Source organism: Neovison vison, chromosome 4 (genome assembly GCF_020171115.1).
Source record: "Neovison vison isolate M4711 chromosome 4, ASM_NN_V1, whole genome shotgun sequence".
Classification (NCBI taxonomy): domain Eukaryota; kingdom Metazoa; phylum Chordata; class Mammalia; order Carnivora; family Mustelidae; genus Neogale; species Neogale vison.
In genome coordinates this window covers 16558338-16577804 of record NC_058094.1, presented here as the reverse complement: position 1 = coordinate 16577804, position 19467 = coordinate 16558338, and positions in this window count along the sequence as shown.

Genomic DNA, 19467 nt, shown 5'->3' with positions numbered 1-19467 from the left:
GGGCTGAGAAGCCAGGGAAAGTGCTTTCCTGACGGAGGATCCATAAGCTTGGGAGCGAGGTGGTGGGAGCCGCCAGTCACATTTGCATTCCTGGGGTCCAGCTCTGGACTGACTCTCAGGAGGTGCTCTGAAAATCCTGAACCATATCCTGCTTTAGAGTCTGCCTCTGAGGAAGGAAACAGAGCAAACAAACATTGCCATGCAGGTGTGAAAGAGCTTCAGGTAACCCGCCATCGGTCGGTGACCAGGGAATCAGCCGGAGGACATTGTGACTTTTGAGTGGTCCCTGAGACATACAGGCACGAGACATAGAAATAGATACTTGGTGGCATTTGTTGACTAAAGGAAGGTCAGACAGATATCTGGGGATACTGAATGGCACAAAATGATGGTGATTCAGATTCATGTTGATGTCTTTTCAGGTCCTTTTACACATTAAGTTGTATTTTGAACACACACTTATTAAGCTCCTATGAGATACCTGCCATGGGCAAGACCAGTACCTGCCCTAGGAGCCCATGGAGAAGCCCTGGGGAGAGTTGTGCGGCTTACTTGAGCCTCAAATCATGACGATGTGTTCTGAAGGCTACGATGCCCTGCCTGGGGGCTCTGGGTCACAGAGAACACACATGTGCTGCCCAGGAGGTAGGTTGTGCCCCTAGTGGGGTGTCTCAGGAGGGCAAGGCTTATCTTCCCTCTAAATGGTTCTCCCGTCTTGGGAGGGAGGTATGATTATCCACACTTCCGCAGATTAGGAAGTTGAGGCGGTGACCATGAAGGTAGCAGGGACACATCCAGGATGCACACGCATGCCCTCTGCCCCAAGGCCAGAGCCTCTCCCTGGGCCATGCAGCTTGGCTGGGCTGGTGGCCAGGGAAGGACAGAGAAAAGGGAGTGGCAGAGGTGATCTGTTGGGATCCACATTGTGGGCTGATCCAGCTCTGTGGAGGGTTCTGGAGTTCGTCCATAGCAGTTTGCTTCAGTTTTTCTTGACCAGAGGATCCTTGATGTTGCAACTATTTATGCGTGTGTCAGTCCGGGTCCCTGTACAAATAGATGGCCCACTCGGAATGAAGGGAAATTTAGAGGTACTTTTTTTTTTTTAAGATTTTATTTATTTGATAGAGATCACAAGTAGGCAGAGAGGCAGTCAGAGATAGAGGGACTTTTTGTAAAAATGCCAGCAGGGTGTAGGGAAACCTGGAGAGTTAGTTCACACCCTCTAGTGCAGGTGAGGGCTCTGGAAGGATTTGGGGAGGGAGCCATAGCCTCTTAGAGATAGAGCGGGGCTCCTGACAGGAGTTGTGGCCCTGGGACCAAGGACAAGGCAGCCTCTGCTGACGCCCCAGGGAGGCAGCTGGGGAAATATGTGCCCTGGCCTGGCCTTTCTGTCCTTCTCCCCAGCATCTTCTGCTCCCGTCCCAACTGCTGTGCCCACTTTCCCTGAAACCCAAGTTCGGGCAGTGCAGTGGAATGAATAGCAACCTCCAAAAATCCATGTCCTCCTGGAAGCTCAGGATGTGACCTTATTTGAAAATAGTCTTTGCAGATGTAATGAGTTAGGGTGAGGGTAGCCCCCAAGTCCTCTGAGAATCTTCTTATAACAGACAGAAGAGAACAGAGAGACCCAGAAGAGAAGACCAGGTGCAGACAGAGGAGGAGATTGGAGTGACGTGTCTCTAAGCCAAAGACTGGCAAGGACCGTCAGACCACCAGGAGCTAAGAAGAGGTAAGGAGGGATCCTTTCCTAGAACCGTTTAGAGAGGGTAGTGCCCTGCCGACACCTTGGTTTTAGGCTTCAGCCTCCAGAACTGTGAGAGAACACTTTTCTACTGTTTTAAGCCATAACATTTTGGTATCAGCTGATATGGCAGCCCCAGGGAAACAAAATCAGGCAGTGCTGTGTTTTCTCCTTTTTGGTCTCCTCTAGCTCCCCTGTTTCTTCTCGAATAATAGGCAACATTTTTATAATTCAGATCTAGTGATAGACACGGTAATAATTACTCCACATGTGGATTAACTCATTGCTAGTCTCACAACAACACTATGAGGTAAGCCCTACCGTTAGAGCCATTTTCTGACCAAGGTACTAAGACACAGAGTGGTTAAGGAATTTGTCCAAGGTCACACAGCAAGTAGGAGGCAGTAGTGGGACAACTGAATTGTATGCCACATAATAACATCAAATGAGATTACATTATCACTTCTGTGATATTTCTGCCAAAGATGCGTGTCCCAAATTGGATTAGAGAAAATGCCAGATAAACCAAAACTGAGGGGCATTCCACAACACAGGTGACTGAAATCTTTGAAAGTGAATGAAAACCCTGACAGCCAAGGACAGACCAAGAAACTGTCCTGACTGAAGGAGAATTGGATGACTTAACAAGAAAACTCAGAATATGACTCTGGCCCGGGTCCTTTGGCTGTCAAGGACAAGACTGGTACTCTTGGTCCAACTTGAATGGGGTCTAAGGATAGGTGATGGAGATTCCCTTTCTGTATGTCTTACTCATATGAACTCATTTAATCTTCACAACCACCCCATGAGGTTTTGATTTACAGATGAGACAACTGAAGCCCAGAGAGGTTAAATAACTTGCCCAAGATCACACAGCCAGAGGTAGCAGAGCTGGGATTGCCCAGACAAAGGTGGAGTCTCATCACAGCACTCAACTGCCTCTCAATATGGGAACAGCAACAAACATGCAGATAAGCTAAAAGAATTGTGAACCAGAGGGTGAACTGATGCTAACGGGGAAGATGAAAGCAGGGAGTGCAGGGCACTGGCTTCCGAGTGAGACGAGGTGGTCAGGGATGACCTCACTGAGCAAGAGAGGGTTAGAGCAGAGACCTGAAGGGGCTGGTGGAGGAGCCCTGAAAAACCTTTGATCTGTTTGTCAATTCAACCCTAGAGAAATTACAGGATGCATTAGCCCTGATGTATGAGCCCATTGCTGAGCTCAACGTAATAAAATGCACAGAGTCAAGTTACAAAGAACATATTGATGCTCAGTGCTGGGAAATAGAAATAAGATGAAGACAAATAGGTTGATGAATAAGGGAAGCTTCTTAGCCTTCTCGATGCCTGGTTCCAAGTGAGGGTGGGATCCCAGCACACGTGGCCCAGGCTGCCTGCGGGGCCAGCTCACAGAGTCAGGGCTCCTAGAGCCCAGCAGAAAGAGGGCTTGATTTGGGGGCAGCAGCTGGAGGAGGAGCAAGCGCTGTCCTGGGGGAAGAGGCAAGGAGGGTCTGTGGGAAGTGGAGGCCAGGGAAGCCAACAAGCAGAGGCGTGACAGTCTTGGGGGCTGTGGGTGATGGATGAGAGCCCTCAGTTCAAAGGCTTCCACATTCCAGTGCTAACAACACACTCACCTTTACACGCTATTCACTCCAAGGGGAATTGTAAGTCCTTCCCTAATGAAGGGCACCTGGGTGTCCTGTTTGCCACTCATTTCTACATTGAAGAAAGCCTGGCTTCTTCTTGCTTCTGCTCGGACAGCGCAGTAAAACCAGCACGTGGGATTTGTTTTCATGACGGTGTTTCGTTATGTGCTGTTAGGGGTGCCTGAAACTGTTCTGATTTGCTTTCTTGCAAGGACTTTGCCTCTTTGCTTCGAATCTAGAAAGATTTTTGGAAGGAAAAAATGTGCCTTGACAGTGATTTGTTTCTTCTCTTTTTGCCCGAAAGGTCATGAGTCTCTCGTTTTTTTCTATCATCTCGACGTCCCCGCCCCTGCTCCAACTTTGCTTTTGAGTGCTGCCCGGATTTGTTTGTTCTTCCTTTTAAAAGACTCATAAATCATGTTTGTGGTTCTTCTCACTGTGTAAAAACAGTGTCCGTACTAGGTGGAAAACAAGGGTTTTAAAATACCCACTGTACATAGACAACCCCATCGCAGCCTCCCCCTGAACTCCGTGTTCCTGTATCCACGTGGCTGCCCTCCCGAGGGGCTCTCCTTCTTGGAGACTGGCATCTCCATTCAGCCCATCACTCAGACCCAAATCCACCTGAGCATCCTTGACTGGACACTGTCTCCACATCCCACAGGCGATCCATTAACAACTACCAACCCTTCCCACCGCTTCCACTGCTGCCACGTGGGCCAGGTGCCTTTCGTCTTTTACCTGGAACCACGCAGCAGCCTCCCTCCCTGTCCTTTGTTCTTCTGTCCTTATTCTCTTCAAATACCAACCAGAACATTCCTTTCAAAACAAGAGTTCATTCATGTCACCTTCTGACTGTCTAAAGCTCCCAACATTTCTTCTCTGTTTAGACTGTTGGAGTTTCCCCATCTGTAAAGTGGGGCCAATCTTGTTCGCCTCAGGGTCTGTTAATAAAATGAGGAACTTTGGAAAGTTCTAGACCTGCCAATAATATATGTGGAGCCTGGGATCAGTTGGCAAATGGACACCCACATCCCACATACCTCAAGATTTGGAAGTTATAAATCAAGCCATTAACTGTTTAGTGAAACATACGAAATCTTTATATCTTGGTACATTTGCTTTCACAGCAAACTATATGGTTAAAACAGTTGATTTTATAGTACTGAAATTGGTACAATATCAAGGATGGCTGAATTTAATGTTGATTTTACATGTTTAGGTGTTCCGCTGACCGGCCAGCCACGTTAGGGTGAGTAATTTATGTAAGAACATATAACTCATAGCAAGCTATTTATTCAATAACAGTTGGTTTTCTTGACTTTGCGTCAGCAACTTGCTAGCTTTATTGTTATAACCAAGATTTTCACATAATTTGTGTTCAACTGGGAGTAAAGTAGGAGTTGGTAAACTTTCTTTTTTTTTTTTAAAGATTTATTTATTTATTTATTTGACAGACAGAGAGAGATCACAAGTAGGCAGAGAGGCAGGCAGAGAGAGAGAGAGAGAGAGGAGGAAGCAGGTTCCCTGCTGAGCAGAGAGTCCCATGCGGGGCTCCATCCCAGCGCCTTGAGATCATGACCTGAGCCAAAGGCAGAGGCCTTGACCCACTGAGCCATCCAGGCTCAGTTTACCGAGTTGGTAAACTTTCTGTAAAGGATCAGACAATAAATGTTTTCGACTATACAGGCCATTTGTTTCTGTCTCAACTATTCAACTTTGCTGTTGGAGCAAGAAAGGACCATGGGCAAAACATAAATGAACAGGTGGACTCTGTTCTAGTAAAACATTATTTACAAAAACAGGTAGGAAGGGTGCCTGGGTGGCTCAGTGGGTTAAATATTTGCCTTTGGCTCAGGTCATGATCCTAGGGTTGTGGGATCAAGTCCTACGTCCGACTCCTTGCTCAGTGGGGAATCTGCTTCTCCCTCTCCCTCTCTGTCAAATAAATAAATAAGATCTGTTAAAATATTGTTTAAAAAACAAGCAGGAGGCTGGATTTGGCCTGCAGGTTGTAGATTGTGGCAGCCCGACCTAAAAGATTAAAAAAATAATATGCAGATGTATTCAAAATATACGAATCTGAATATATTTTAATCAAAATGTAGTTTAAAGTAAGTGTAAAAATGAAAAAAAACCCTGTTTTCTATATGTCTTAATAGTAATTTTCTCAAAAAATATCCTAAACTATCAAAATTACAAAACAGAATACAAGTATAATTAATGACTATCTAAATTTTAAGTCAAAACTATTTAAATAAACCTGAAGATTTTAATGTAGTTTTTTGAGACTATAATTTTGTCTCATTGTTAAATATTTGTATAAAAAGGGAACTGCTGGCAATTTTCGCACTCAGTGTCCACCTGGGTGCCAATGTAAAGGATTAACATAATATATCAGGTATATGGAGTCTACACTTAGATATGTACACAGTTAAGGGCATTTGGGTTGTTTCATGTTGCAGAATGCTCTCTAGGAGCCACGTGCTGCTGTTGGTAATAGTGCCCTAATCAGCAAGTACTTCTGGACTGGCGAATTGTTGCAGAGAGTGAAGCAAGACCAGGGATGCTGGGCACCGCTGGGAAAAGATACTTACTGATGCAAGAATCTCATGTTCTCTGGGAACAGGGATTTGACAACTTAATTAACTTACCTGTTCTCTTACCTAAGCACCTCTGCCACTCAAATGCTCCCCACACTCCAAAGCAGTGGATGTGGTCACCTTTGGTCTCAAAAATGTAGGCAGTAGGTGTGTAGAAGTGTTGCCCTGAGGGCTGGGATGATGTGAGTGATACAAGACAAGATATGTATTTGACAATATGAGTCTCGCTGTGCCAGCACTGGTGCTGGTCTTGAGTGACAGACGCATTCATATAATCTTTAATAAACTGTGTGTGTGTGTGTTTGGTTTGCTTGAGTCTATAGGCAAGGTTGGGAAACAATGAGCACCTGTGTGAAATATAATTATCTCACAGTAGGTCCAGCCTACGCTGCAAGCCTATGAGCTTCCACACCTGAAGCCCCTTCTGCTATGGTGCAGGAGAGTGGAGCCGGGGCCAACGACTGCTTACGAGAGCCATATTCAGCAGGAGGTATGGATCAAGCACTCCTAGGTTGAGAGGGAAAGTCTACCTCTAAAATGTGGAGCAGCATCTGCTTTGTAAAACTAGGGCTGTTGTCTGGAACAGCAGTGATTGTTTCAACATAAAACAAGGAACCTTGAAAGGCGGGGAGCTCCCAGACACCATAGTGTTGAGCAGAAGATGGATACCAAGGTAGGGATGGCCTGGAGGGGTCTTCCCTGGGTATGTGTTGACTCCAAACATTCTCTGAGATCTCACTGCACTCTGAGATTCTAAGAGTATAAGATTAAGTGCTTGGAGGTAGCAAACAATCAAGCAGAAAGAAGAAACACACGGGACATAGGTATACTGGTGTCCTGGAGCCAGCCCCTCTTGGCTTGCAAGAGTCAACTGTTAAGTATTCAGGAAGTTTGAGAAGAGGTGGTTAGCCATTGAGGAGATATGGTTGAGCCACTGTAATCAGCCACGGTGGGAGTACGTACACCATGGAAAACGGCAGACATTGTAACTCAGGGCTTTATTTTTCTCTGGAGGGCTGGTTTATCAGCATACCCCTTAACACTTGGTTGGTCCAGCCATTAAATTTAATTTAGCTAGGATCTATAAAGCTAATTCACATTACTTCTAGCAGAGGAGTACAGGAACCTGGAAGATTGGAGTGGTTAAGCCCCCAGGCTTTGTGCACAGACAGATCTAGTCCTAACGAGCTGCATGGCCTCAAACTACTTGGCCTCTCTAAGCTTTGGTTTCTTCATCTATAAAATGGGGGATAATAATAGTATTTAACAAGATTGTTGTGAGAATTACATATGGTAATTCATGAACAATGGTTAACATGGTTCCTGGCACATGATAATCTCAACAAATTAATACGTACCTGTTACCATTTTTCTAAGCTACACATTGTTAAAAGCTGCAGTGTTGGGTTTAAACAGCAGAAATGATTCCTGAAACTATTCCTGTTTATATGAAGCAACAGGGGTGATTGAGAGGATGTTGCATTGCATGACTGATGGAAATGCAGAAGAACCAGGATCAGATAATAAGCGGGAACCGAGAGAAGCAAGGAGGCTGGAAATTCAGGCAGGATTTTGCCACAGGGACAGTCCTGGGTGACTGACCTTACTGCTGGCCCTGTGGCTACCAATACTGAGTGTTTCTGCTTCTCCCAAGCCCAACCATTGGAATGCACTATCTGTCCCTGTTTCTTTGCAGTCTAAGTAACAGATTCACAGCCTTGGGCAGTTATATCCAATTGGTCAATCCTTGTCAGGTGCCAGCACCTTAATTTCTGGAAGTGTTGAGTAAAAGCAAGTATCTGATGTTTTCAGGATCTGTTCTAGAGGATGGCCTGTATCTCCCACCAAAACCCACATTGTGGATTATTTCCAAACATAGGAAAAATCTGGGCAAGTGATTGATGTCCAATATGGTGTATCCATTTAGGGGCCCTGCCTTCTTCCCCTCATATTTAGTGTTCAAAAATAACAACAAACCAAAAACAAATATAAAATGCATTTCAAGACATTCCTGGTACATCTGAAAACAATTTAACTCTCTCGGCAACCAGTCTTCTGAGTTAATGTCCTGCTCCAAGTTTTGGAGGTCTGATTCAGGCTAATTCTTCCTTTCACTTTTGGGGATACCAAACAATACTCTGCAATCTGTGCACTAGACCAGGGGTTGGTAAATTTCTCTGTAAAGGATCACATAATACACATTTTAGGCTTTGCAATGTGGTACTGTGATTTATAATAAGTATGTATTTGATTTTTGTCCCTGTTCCTGGCTCAGAGCCTTTAAAATCCTTGGAATTTCCTAAGTGATGAGAGAGATGAAGGTGTCTTTTGTTGTGTTAATGAGGTGACAAAGGAGGGGACCCTCCCCACCATTGCCAGTACTGTGACTTGAGTTCAGAACTTTCATTTCCCCATACCCGACCTAGAGGGAGGAGAGAGGGGCTGGAGATTTTCAATCATCTATAGCCTACGATTTAATCAATCATGCCTATGTAACAAAGCCTCCATAAAATCCCAAAAGGAGGGGGTTTAAAGAGCCTCCAGGTTGGTGAACAAGTGGGGATTCAGGGAGAGTGGCATGCCTGGTGAGGGCATGGAAGTTCTGTGCCCTTCCCCCATACCTTGCCCTGTGCATCTCTTATATCTGGATATTCACCTGTATCTTTTATCATGTCCTTTGAAAAAAAACCTGGTAAACAGTAAGTAAACTGATTTCCTGAGTTCTGTGAGCTGCTCTAGTAAATTGGTTGAACCCCAGGTGGAGGACCTGGGAACCTCTGATTAACATCCAGTCTATCAGAAGCTCAGGGAACAGCCTGAACCTACAACTGGCATCTGACGGGGGGCAGGCTTCAGTCTTACAGGACTAAGCCCTTAGCCTGTGGGATCTGACGCTCTTTCCAAGTAGATAGTGTCAGAATTGAGTTGAACTGTGGGACGTCTAGCTGGTGTCAGAAGCTTGCTTGGTGGTGTAGGAAAAACGGGCACAGAGGAATTGGGGTCAGAATTGTAGTTATCCAACTGTGTTTGTCTGGGTCACTCTTCTCTGCCACTGTAGCCTGACAGCAACCTTTGCGGATATGTCAATGAATGGGTGTGGCTGTAGCCTGTTCTCTGCAGTTTGCCAACCCCCGGATTAGATGACAAAGTTTGCTCTCACCAGTATACTCTGTGTATAATAATCAGGCAACGTAAAGGGGCAGGGGGCTGTTACTGTATACACATACTCACACACCATACGTAACGCAGGAAGTAAGTAAGTAGAGGCATAGGAGGGAGGAGTTAGTGACCTAGAGACCATAAGGTAAGGTCATAGCTGCTGATGTCTCTTCCCTCCTTTAGGGCCCATGCCGAGTCTTACCCATGCTCTTCCTACTCTGTCTGGGAAGTGACAGCCCCTATTTCTCCTTGATATTCAAAGCTTAGCAAAGAAGTTCAGGTTGTTCCCGGGTGAACTGGAGAGACCTTGGGACCTGGGGCTAGAATAAGCCAGGCCAGGGGGAGTCACTGAAGGTTCTTAGTCTTGTCACGAGAACGAATTCAAGGCCAGACATGCAGCACAGAGAATGAGTGACACAAGTGGGAAAGTTTATTAAATCGGAAAGTACGCTCTCAAGATATGAGAGAGGGGCGAGCAAGAGGGTAAAAGCTGCACTTCCTGGGGTTGGATTCCTATCTTTTATTGATAGTTGGTAAATGTTGATTAATTAAGAAGGGAAGCAGATTTCCTACTTTTTCTTCCTAATTGGACCAGGGGTTTCCTGTCATGGCATCCACCATTTTGGGTCTGCTTGTTCCACCCAACTTCTTACGGATGCTGCCAGGACAGGTCTCTAACCTTCTGATGATGAGTCCCTTGTTGATGAACTCCAGGTCTCCTGTTAGAACCTAACGAACTGCCTCCTCCAACAAGACTGCAGGCAGAGAGGTAGGTTAAAAATGCTTACTACAGAACGACAGTATACACACAAAGATTGCACCACATACATGTCATACACAACAATATGGTGGCAAGGATCTGCTCTGTTCATGTGTAGCACTTGATAAAATGTCCCTAAATGATTTGTTTGTTTCCCCCACTAAGCTGTGAGCCTCCAGGAGCTGAGAACAAAACGTATGTGTTTTGGCCAGACCCAAGCACAATGCCTGATAAATCATTAGATACTTGGTTGAATGAAACAGTAATGTTATTTAAAAAGTCAACATCCAAAAATATGAAGAAGTAATGCCTAAGAATGTAACTTGAATGAAATAAAGAGGACAATAGGTTCTCATGGGCAAGTGTTTGTAAGAAATATATGTACTATTTGAGGAAAAGGAAGTTTGTGGTTTTTGTTTTGTTTTGAAAAATTTTATTTTTAAGTAATCTCTATACCCAACATGGGTCTTGAACTCATGATCCTGAGATCAAGAGTCACAAGCTCCACCAACTAGGCCAGCCAGGCGCCCCTGAAGTTTATGAGTAGACCATGATGCAGGGTGATGGCCGTGCTCACCAGAGGGCTGAGATTCGGTATTTCTCTATTTCTTCTCTTGTGAAGACGTTGCAAAATACTCTGCAGTGGGAAGTAGGACTGGCTCAGGGCCAAAGCAAATTTCCTGCTCTTGTTTTTCCTTGGAAGATGATTTATTTAAGAGCTTAAACTTTTAAATCAGTAGAACTCTGAAAATTAATTTGTTTCCTCAGTAGATGAGACCTGTGGTGAGAAGCAGGTGCTATTGGCATTAATGTAATCTCAAGTCTAGACGAGGAATGGGAAAATATGATCACAGGAGAGTTGACTTGTGTTGGAAAGTTTAAATGCTGATTGAACTAAATTAAACTAAGTTCAAGTTAACAGATATTTTTGAACATCTAAAAGAGTAAGATACAGCATAAGGCAGACTGAGGGTACATGAAAAATAAGAATTCGTTCTTATCCCCAAATCTGTTATAATCTAGTGAAGTTCTTTAGGTGCTGGAGGGATCAATTAACATGTTTAAGGAGGAAGAGATTAATTCCCATCAGAGAGTCAATATAAACTTGAAAGATGATTAATATTTTGATAGAAGTGTATGGGGAAGAACGTTTCTGGTGGTGAGCACATACAGTAAAGGTCGCAAACTCAAATATCTAAGGAGTGAAGTACATCACAATCAAGACTAGAGCTAGTTGGGTGTAAGACAACAGGGATTGTGGCCATCTGGAGAGGATGTGTTCCATTTGAAGGAATTAACCACTTCTCAGTTTCAGGTAACCGTGACCTCAATCTATTACTTTTCCAAGAGAAGCTGAGAATTTTCTTAATGTTACCAGTGGATTAGATAAAACTACAACCAGTATAACATCATGTGATCCAAATTCATCTAAATCTAGTGCGTGGACAGTGATTTACATAAAGGTGGAGAGGGAGAGATTTGCAAGCCATGTTTGGGAGCAAATACAGCTGGATGTGTGTGAACATGAGTGGTTATGAGCAGGGGCAGTGAGACCTCCCAAGACACTGAATTCACTTTGACGGAATTCAGATCCTATTCTGTGGGCAGCAAGGAGCCTGTCATCCCAGAGGTGATTTGTTGAATAGTCTGGTTTAGAAAGACTTCTCTGGCTGCCTATGGAGGAACGAATCGAAAAGTTGTTGATGAGAGCAGGGAGATGGGTTAAGAGGATGCTGCAGGAATTCGGCATGAGAATGGAGCGATGTCTGAATCTGGACCAAAGGAGACTGGGGTGACACAGTAACTGTCAAAAACTATTCATGACTGGCTAAAAATAAAGGTTGCTTTCTATTTCTTCAGAGGTTGATTTAGGAAACTGAAGTCCAAGTCCCAGATAAACCACTAACTAGTTTTGTGGCCCAAGGTCAATCATTTCTCCTAAACTTTAGCTTTTCTTCCATCAGACAGCGACAATAATAACTGTCCTGCCAACTCAGCATGCTGTAGCAGTCAAGAGGAGCAGAGCTCGTGAAGGAGCAGCCAGCACTATAAAAGACTGTATCTGTGGAAGTGACTTTTATTGGTGCTATGATAGTTAGCTCTGAGATTCCACATCAGTTAGGACTTTGTAAACATAGCGAGACATGAAAAGTTATTATTTGAAAGTGACAATTTATTTTAAGATTTATATGAAACAAGAGCATCTGGAGAGGAACTTTTTACTCTGTTGTTATTAGCAGTGACAATCATGACACATGCTGTGGCTTGTAGCACCTTCTAAGTAAAATGGCCCAACCCACTACCCTAGCTGAAGGCCTAACCCAAGGCAGCCATGTTTGAAACCTCAAACCATGCCCAACCCATGGGCAGTAGATTCATCTGCTGATTAGTGGTCTAAGATGCACTCTTGTGTCAAAAAGGCTCTTCCAAATGGGAATAATGGTAATTAGTTGAGCCAGGAATGTAATTTCTGTACGGAATTTCAGTGGGGGAACTAAAGAGTAAGGTACCCATTGTGAGGTGTGGTGGGAGGACAATGGGATAGATGCATAATAGGGCAAACTTACCATGGTAGGATGGTAGATGGAAGATGGTAAGACAGAAGATCACTAGAGAGAAGATCCAGTGCCTTTACATACAGCACTGCTGGGGTTTCCTTAGGTCAAGAACCATGCTTTAGTCCCCGCCTCCCTGAGGCATGACAGTTTTTATTATTTTGTTCAATAAAATTCCATTCAGTGGGGATTCTTAAAACAATCTTCACCTTTCACTTGAGTTTGTTCATTCTTTCAACCAAAAGAGTCTCCTGAAGCACTGTTCCTATTCACCAAAAGTAAGAATGACATTTTCTGAGGTGTTTGAATTTAAGAACAGAGGTCATGTAAAATTTGCTTTATGTCTTCTAGTGGGAAAAAAAGTGGTTAAATTAGATGGCATGTGACTGGGTAGACTCAGGAATTAGTGTCAAACACTTACATGTCAAGCACTTAAGAAATGCTGTATTTCAAATTCTTAAAGAGGGTCAGCTCCTTTTAAAAAAGGAAGATATTCTACAACTAGTCCAGGCAATGACTGTGGAAAAAGTTGAATTAATTCATAAGGTCGGTGGAATTGAATAATCACAGACTTTAGAGTTAGAAGCCTTACCCTGGAGACCAAGCCCAGTGACTTCCTGGTTGGGTGGGCATTGAGATCTCAGGTAAGGTGCTCAGCCCTGCAAGGCCCAAGGTGTTGATGAATGGAGATGTCATGGTTATGGTGGTAATGATGATGGTGGTGCAGGAATCCATGAGAAAATTCACGTGAAATTCTTCATGAACTAAGCCATTTGGTTTGTTATTATTAAGGAACTAAAGTTAAAGGGTAGGAAATGAAAAGGGTTAAGGTGACAACATCAAAAAGCAATAGCAGTTATACATTAGAGAAAGAAATGGACTAATTTCAGACAAATTACTAGTGAAGAGTTGACATTCCCACAGGATTCCATCTGATTGTTATGCAGTAAGATGTTAGGGAGCCTTCACCTTTTAAAGGAAGGTAGTTTTAATAATGGTGGTGACTGTAAAAATGATGCTAATAATAATCACAGAAGCCCCCACCTCCTGAACATTTCCCATGGCCCAGTACTTGATATTCACTATCTCCAACATTCTAACAGCCAGGTTATTATCCCCATTCTACCCATGAGAAAACCAGGGTCAGAGAGATTAAGAAGCTTGATCAGATTCAACCATCTAGGGATTTGAACCCAGTCTTTCTGGCTCTACGTTCTATGCTCATCTTGCTCTTGGCATAATTAAGTCATCTTAGAACAGGGAATAGTCTAGAGGGATCCTTGGAGAATGTCTAGTGTAGGCCCCCTGTTTTAGAGAAAAGGAGAGAGGCCCAGAGAAGTGAAATGGCCTATCCAAGGGCACACAGCTAGTTACTGGTGAGATTGGATTCTCAAACTCTGGTCTTCTGACTCTCAATACCCTGATGTCTACAGGATGCTGCCTCTCTGGTGTGCAGCCATTTTGAATAACCGTGCACCCTTGCAAACAGATGGTTGGTTTTATTCTAGAGAATTATAGGTCAAATGTCCCCTTCCCAGGGGAACAGCTGGCATATGTGCTGTGGTGTCTGATATTGCAACACACCTTGGGTTTATGATGGCTTGCCTCTGACTTCTATTGGCAGTGGGGAAGCTCTTTGTCATGGAGTGAGCAAATAAGGGAGTTCACTGAAAATCAGTCCCTCAGTTCTTGTTTATTAGCTACCTCTAGCATAAATATTACATGTGACTTCCTTAGGTGGGAGCGGGGATGACTCATGAATATACTGGGAAGAGCCAGTCTTTATGAGAGTTCATTACCTCCTAGGGTCCTTTAATTTTCATGATTAAGCTTCAACTTAATGGATTAAACCCATTTAACAGATGAGAAAATTGAGACCCAGGGTTACGAAGAAAGTTGTCAATGTTCAAGACAAAACAAAACAAAACAAAAAACAAAACAAAACAAAACAAAAAAACCTTAAAAAGTCCTGGGGGCAGGTTAGAGCTTTCATCCCTAGGTATGTTTGATGCCAAAACGGACATTTGTAACTAACATACACGCCTGTGCTGCACCTATAGAACTTTGCTCCTATGGGGGATGGGGTGGGTAGGAAATAAAGGGAAAGTCTTGACCTTCACAAAGTTTATAGTCTAACATGAGACACAAGCATGATTAATTCTAATATTCTGCCTCAGAGAGCTTGAGTTCTTTCTGTCAGACACTCTGCTAAGAGGTTTATAAGAATCATCTTTAATTAATTAGAGAGAGAGAGAGCATGCATGAGTGGGGTTGGGGTAAGGTGGGGAGGGACAGAGAGAGGGAGAGAAAGAATCTTAAGCAAATTCCACACCCAACACAAACCCGACACAGGGCTTTATCTCGGGACCCTGACATCATGACCTGAGTCAAAATCAAGAGTTGAACGTTGGACTGAGACACTCAGGTGCTCTGAGAATCTATTTCTCAGTATGACTATGCAAGGAATTTTTATCCCCATTTTACAGAGAAGAAAACTGAGAGTAAGAGAGGTGTCACAAATTACCAAACTTTGTATAGTTAATAAGTATTAGAGTCTTAATTCAGACCAGAGTCATAGTCACAGTAGTCAAGTTTTAAATGAATGAATGAATGAATAAATGAATGAGTGAATAAATAAAATGCTATGGGACTCCAAAGGGAGAAGCCTGTAAAGTTGAAAGCTAATTACACTAAATCCTTAGAACTAACTTCAGTAGACTTCCCTGCCAGCCACAGTGATCCTGAAGAACAGGGCAGTGCATGAAATTGGAGGCAGCATGATGTAATTAAAATAGAAAGAGAATGGGAGTCAGAGCTCCAGGTTTGAGACCATCTCTTCCTCCCAGTGAACTTGGTGGTAACTGAAGAGAACTCGTTGGCTCTTTCTTCTGTGCCGTGCTTCCTGTCACTGAAAGGGGCTCTCAAACACGGTTTATTTTTAAGAGGTGGTTTTTGTTTTAATGCTTTTCTCTGGAAGGATGCCCACAGATACTAACAAAGACTGGGGAAGCTATAAAACATTCAGAAGAATCTCAAAGTTATTGAATTTCCCTGAAATAAAAAGGGCTAGTTCTGTTTCCCTCATAGCTCCTTCATAAACATATTTATGTAATTATTCATCAGCAAATTTATTGTGGATATTGCAAAAGCCTGCTCCCTCTAGTCTTTCAAGTTCCGAAGAGAAAGGAAAGCAGAGAGGTATTTTCAGTTTAGCTGGGTGTTTCTCCCTTGTGAGCAGCTCTGTCTTTTCTTTGAGCTTTGTGGCAGAGTAAAAAGAACACTGATGGGGCTGTCAGGCTGACTCCACTGTTTCTTAGCTATGTGATTTGGACTGGTCTTCTCCTTTCCTGGGCTCTGTTTTCCCTCTCTTTTTCTCTCTCAAACCAGCCATTGAGTTTCACATCAAGCTGTGCACTCTTGGAAATGGTGGTCAGGGGCTGTGAGTTATTGGAGAGGCTCTAAGAACCATATGTTGGACAAGTCTCAGGGGTGGGCAAATTCATACCTCACATACATCCATTACATATGTATCTCACATACATCCATACATATGTATCTTATTACTGTTGCAAGTAATAAAATGTAATTTAAAGTGTTACTGAATTTTTACTAATTTTGGTCATTATGCTTTTCTTGGTTAAAATGCAGTTAAAATTGTTATCGAATCACTTATTTTGATCCTCTTGATTTTCTTAATTAAAATGTGATTTAAAATGTTACTGAAGTTTTGTTAATTTTGGTCATTATGATGTTCTCCATCAACAGATACTAAATGTTCTGTCAATATGAGAAAGGTCTGAATATATCTTTGATATTAAGAATGGGTCTTACAATTGGAAAGGTTGAGAATTACGTGTCCATTTGATTTCTTGGGTTCTTTCTAGGTCTGAAATTTTGGGATTCTAAACTAAAGTATCCAAAATGGTAGTCATTAGTCACATGTGGTTAAAAAAAAATCCATTCAGTTGTACTAGTCACATTTCAAATGTTTAGTAGTGGTCACATGGGTTAGTGGCTACCATATTGATCTGCATAGATGATGGAACACTTCATCATTACAGAAAGTTCTGTTAGGCAGCCAAGTGAACTAAATGATTTTATTAATGGGTTTTCCTTGAGACGAGATAGTCTTACCATATAATTCTCAGAAGAGCATGAGTTTAAATATTGAAGGCATTTAGCCCTTGGTCCCGTCACTGAAGGGAGTGGGAGGGGGCATGGCTAAGAAACCTGACAGACTGATCCACCCTTCTTGGGATAGTCTGCCTTTGCACCTTTGATTGTGATAGGTAACATGATGCTGAGAACAGCCATGCATACTGATGAGTGTTGATTCAGCCACACCCCCACATAGTCTTACCCACCAGATTACTCTGAAACTCAGAAGCTTGTGTTCAGGATCTAGATACAGCCAGACACCAGGATTTTGCTGGGTTCCAGCCCAGAGGAGCCAATAAGAAGAGGAAGAATGGAGAAACCATCCAAAACCAAGTAACATATTTCCTTCTCCTAATAGGAAGGCTTCTTGGGGTGTGGCTGGAGCTAAAGGGCTGGGAGCTGAGGGCAAGGGTCTCCCTTAAAAAATCCTCAAGTTAACTAAGACTTAGGGTTTAGTAGGTGAAGGTTATGGGCCAGGAGAGATGGTGTGCTTAAGAGACACACGTTCCCCTTCTGATGAGAAAATATACTATTCATTGTAGAAAATTTAGAAAACACAGAAGCTATGGAGATTTAAAGAATCCCTTATAATACAACTAGAAATAACTATTGTTAACATTAAGACAATTAATTGTTGAGCTGGACTATAAAGGGTTAGTATTAAATGCTTTCGTTTTTCTGGAACTAGAGCCTTTCCTTACTTAATTGTACTGATGACCTATTAGCCCAACTGAAATCTGGTTTCATTTTTCTCTCTGGCCATTTCTTTCTGCTTCAGACTCTCTTATCTTGGTTTGTAAGCAACAGACGTGGTCTTCCCAGTTGTTTTGCAAGAATGATGTCCACTGTCCTCATTCATAGATTTGCTGAGGGATCTCCTCTGGGACTCAAACTCTACCCTTGTGACTATGGTGGCCTTGGGGTTTAGTCATGTGGTTCAGAGCTGGTCTTGACTTTTCATTTTGTTTGGAGCTGGATAAAAGTGGTTTAGACACATTTGTATTTTTCATCTGCAAAGTGATTTGGTAGAATTACATGGGTACGTCATCAGCTCAGACTGGGGATGAGTTTGGGGTTCTGGTATAGGATTGCTGCTGAATCACTTTAAAAATTTTAATCATTTGATAAATATTTCTGTTATGAGGATAGTGCTTTACTAGCTACTGGGCTCACGAAAATGCATCTAAACACATTATTCTCTTAGAGTGTTTACAGATAAGTATTGATCAATAACAACATAGGTGATTATGAGTTGTGTGTTGTAGGTATTGGGATAAAGGTCTGCTCAGGGTGCTGAGGGAGCCCATGTAGGGAAAGATATTTCACCCACATTTGGGGAAATCAAGGAAGGCTTCTTAGAAAAAGTATGTCTAAGCTGAGAAGTGAAGAATGAACGGGAAAGAACGGGCTTGAATGTGGAAGTAGAAGTGAAGGTTAGGGAGAATCTTCCAGACAGAAGGAACAGCTTGAGTAAAAGCTGGGACATGAGAAACCATGATGCATTTGGAAATGACAACGTCAGTAAATGTCCATTGTGCTTATTCTGCTGGCAAATATCTTGGGTAATGATGTTTGCTTCAAGACTGGCCTGTGTTATTCTCTGGAGGCATATTTCCCTTCCTCCCCAAGTACAAATGCCACTGATATTCTAAAGAGGATCTGGGTCAAGGCCACCTTCCTTAGGAAGTCTTCCTGGATTTCCTCTGGTGGAAATAAACTCTCCCTCCTCTGAATTCCACAGAACTCCTGTCTTCTCTGAACTTCACACTTTGTATAACTTTCCTTACAGTTGTTTTTCTTTCTGCCTTAACTATGAAGAGATTGAAGCCAGGGACAGTCTTCTTGCCTCTCAGAATCTTATCTGGTGCTGAGAACAAAAATGTACTTAAACAACATGTGTGTATTCAGACAATTCTGGATTCATGACTAGACCTGGTCTTTTGTGTTGTGTTGTGTCTCATGCACTTCCCCCCCCCCAAGATTTTAGTGCATTTTCTCCCTCATTGCAATTATTCCCCCCCCCTTCCAGGCATCTGCCCTGATACTTAACCACAGTTAGGCTCAGGATAATTTTCAGAAGAAAGGAATGGCATTTGATTTTGTTTATTCATGCAGATTGGATTCATTAGGATGAAGGTTTTAAGTGGGATTCCAGATAGTGCCAGGAGTGAGGGCTCTGCTGTGAGCAGACGGAGAGCAGAACTTCTCACGTGGGTGAGAACCTCCTTGTTCTACATGCTAGTTTTTTCTAAAACAAAAAGAGCTTTAAAGTTTGGGGTGAACGGAAAATAATACACAGCCTTTATAAAAATGTAAATCAATATAGAAAAGGAGATAAACATAAATAAAATTAATGTCAAATCCCACCTGAAAATCTTTTTGTTTAAAAGATCCCTTCAGGGCACCTGGGTGGCTCAGTGGGTTAAGCCTCTGCCTTCGGCTCGGGTCATGATCTCAGGGTCCTGGGATCGAGCCCCACATCGGGCTCCCTGCTCAGTGGGGAGCCTTCCCCCTTTCTCTGCCTGTCTCTCTGCCTACTTGTGATCTCTTTCTCTGTCAAAGAAATAAATAAAATATTAAAAAAATCCTTTCAGGTATCTTTTTATGCATTTTTTCCAACATAAACTGCATCATATTATACGTGCTGTGCTGCAGCCTACTTCACTATGAACATTACCAGCATACATGGAAAGTGCTCTTATCAGGTGGGTGGTTGGAAAGAAGTGTTTAGCATTAAAAAGTGCTGTGATCCCTGTGGTTCATGTCATCACAGCATTCTAGAATCCTGTGTGTTGAATCCTTTTCTTGCATTTTCTCCCTGAACTACTAAAGTTTCTGTTTAGGT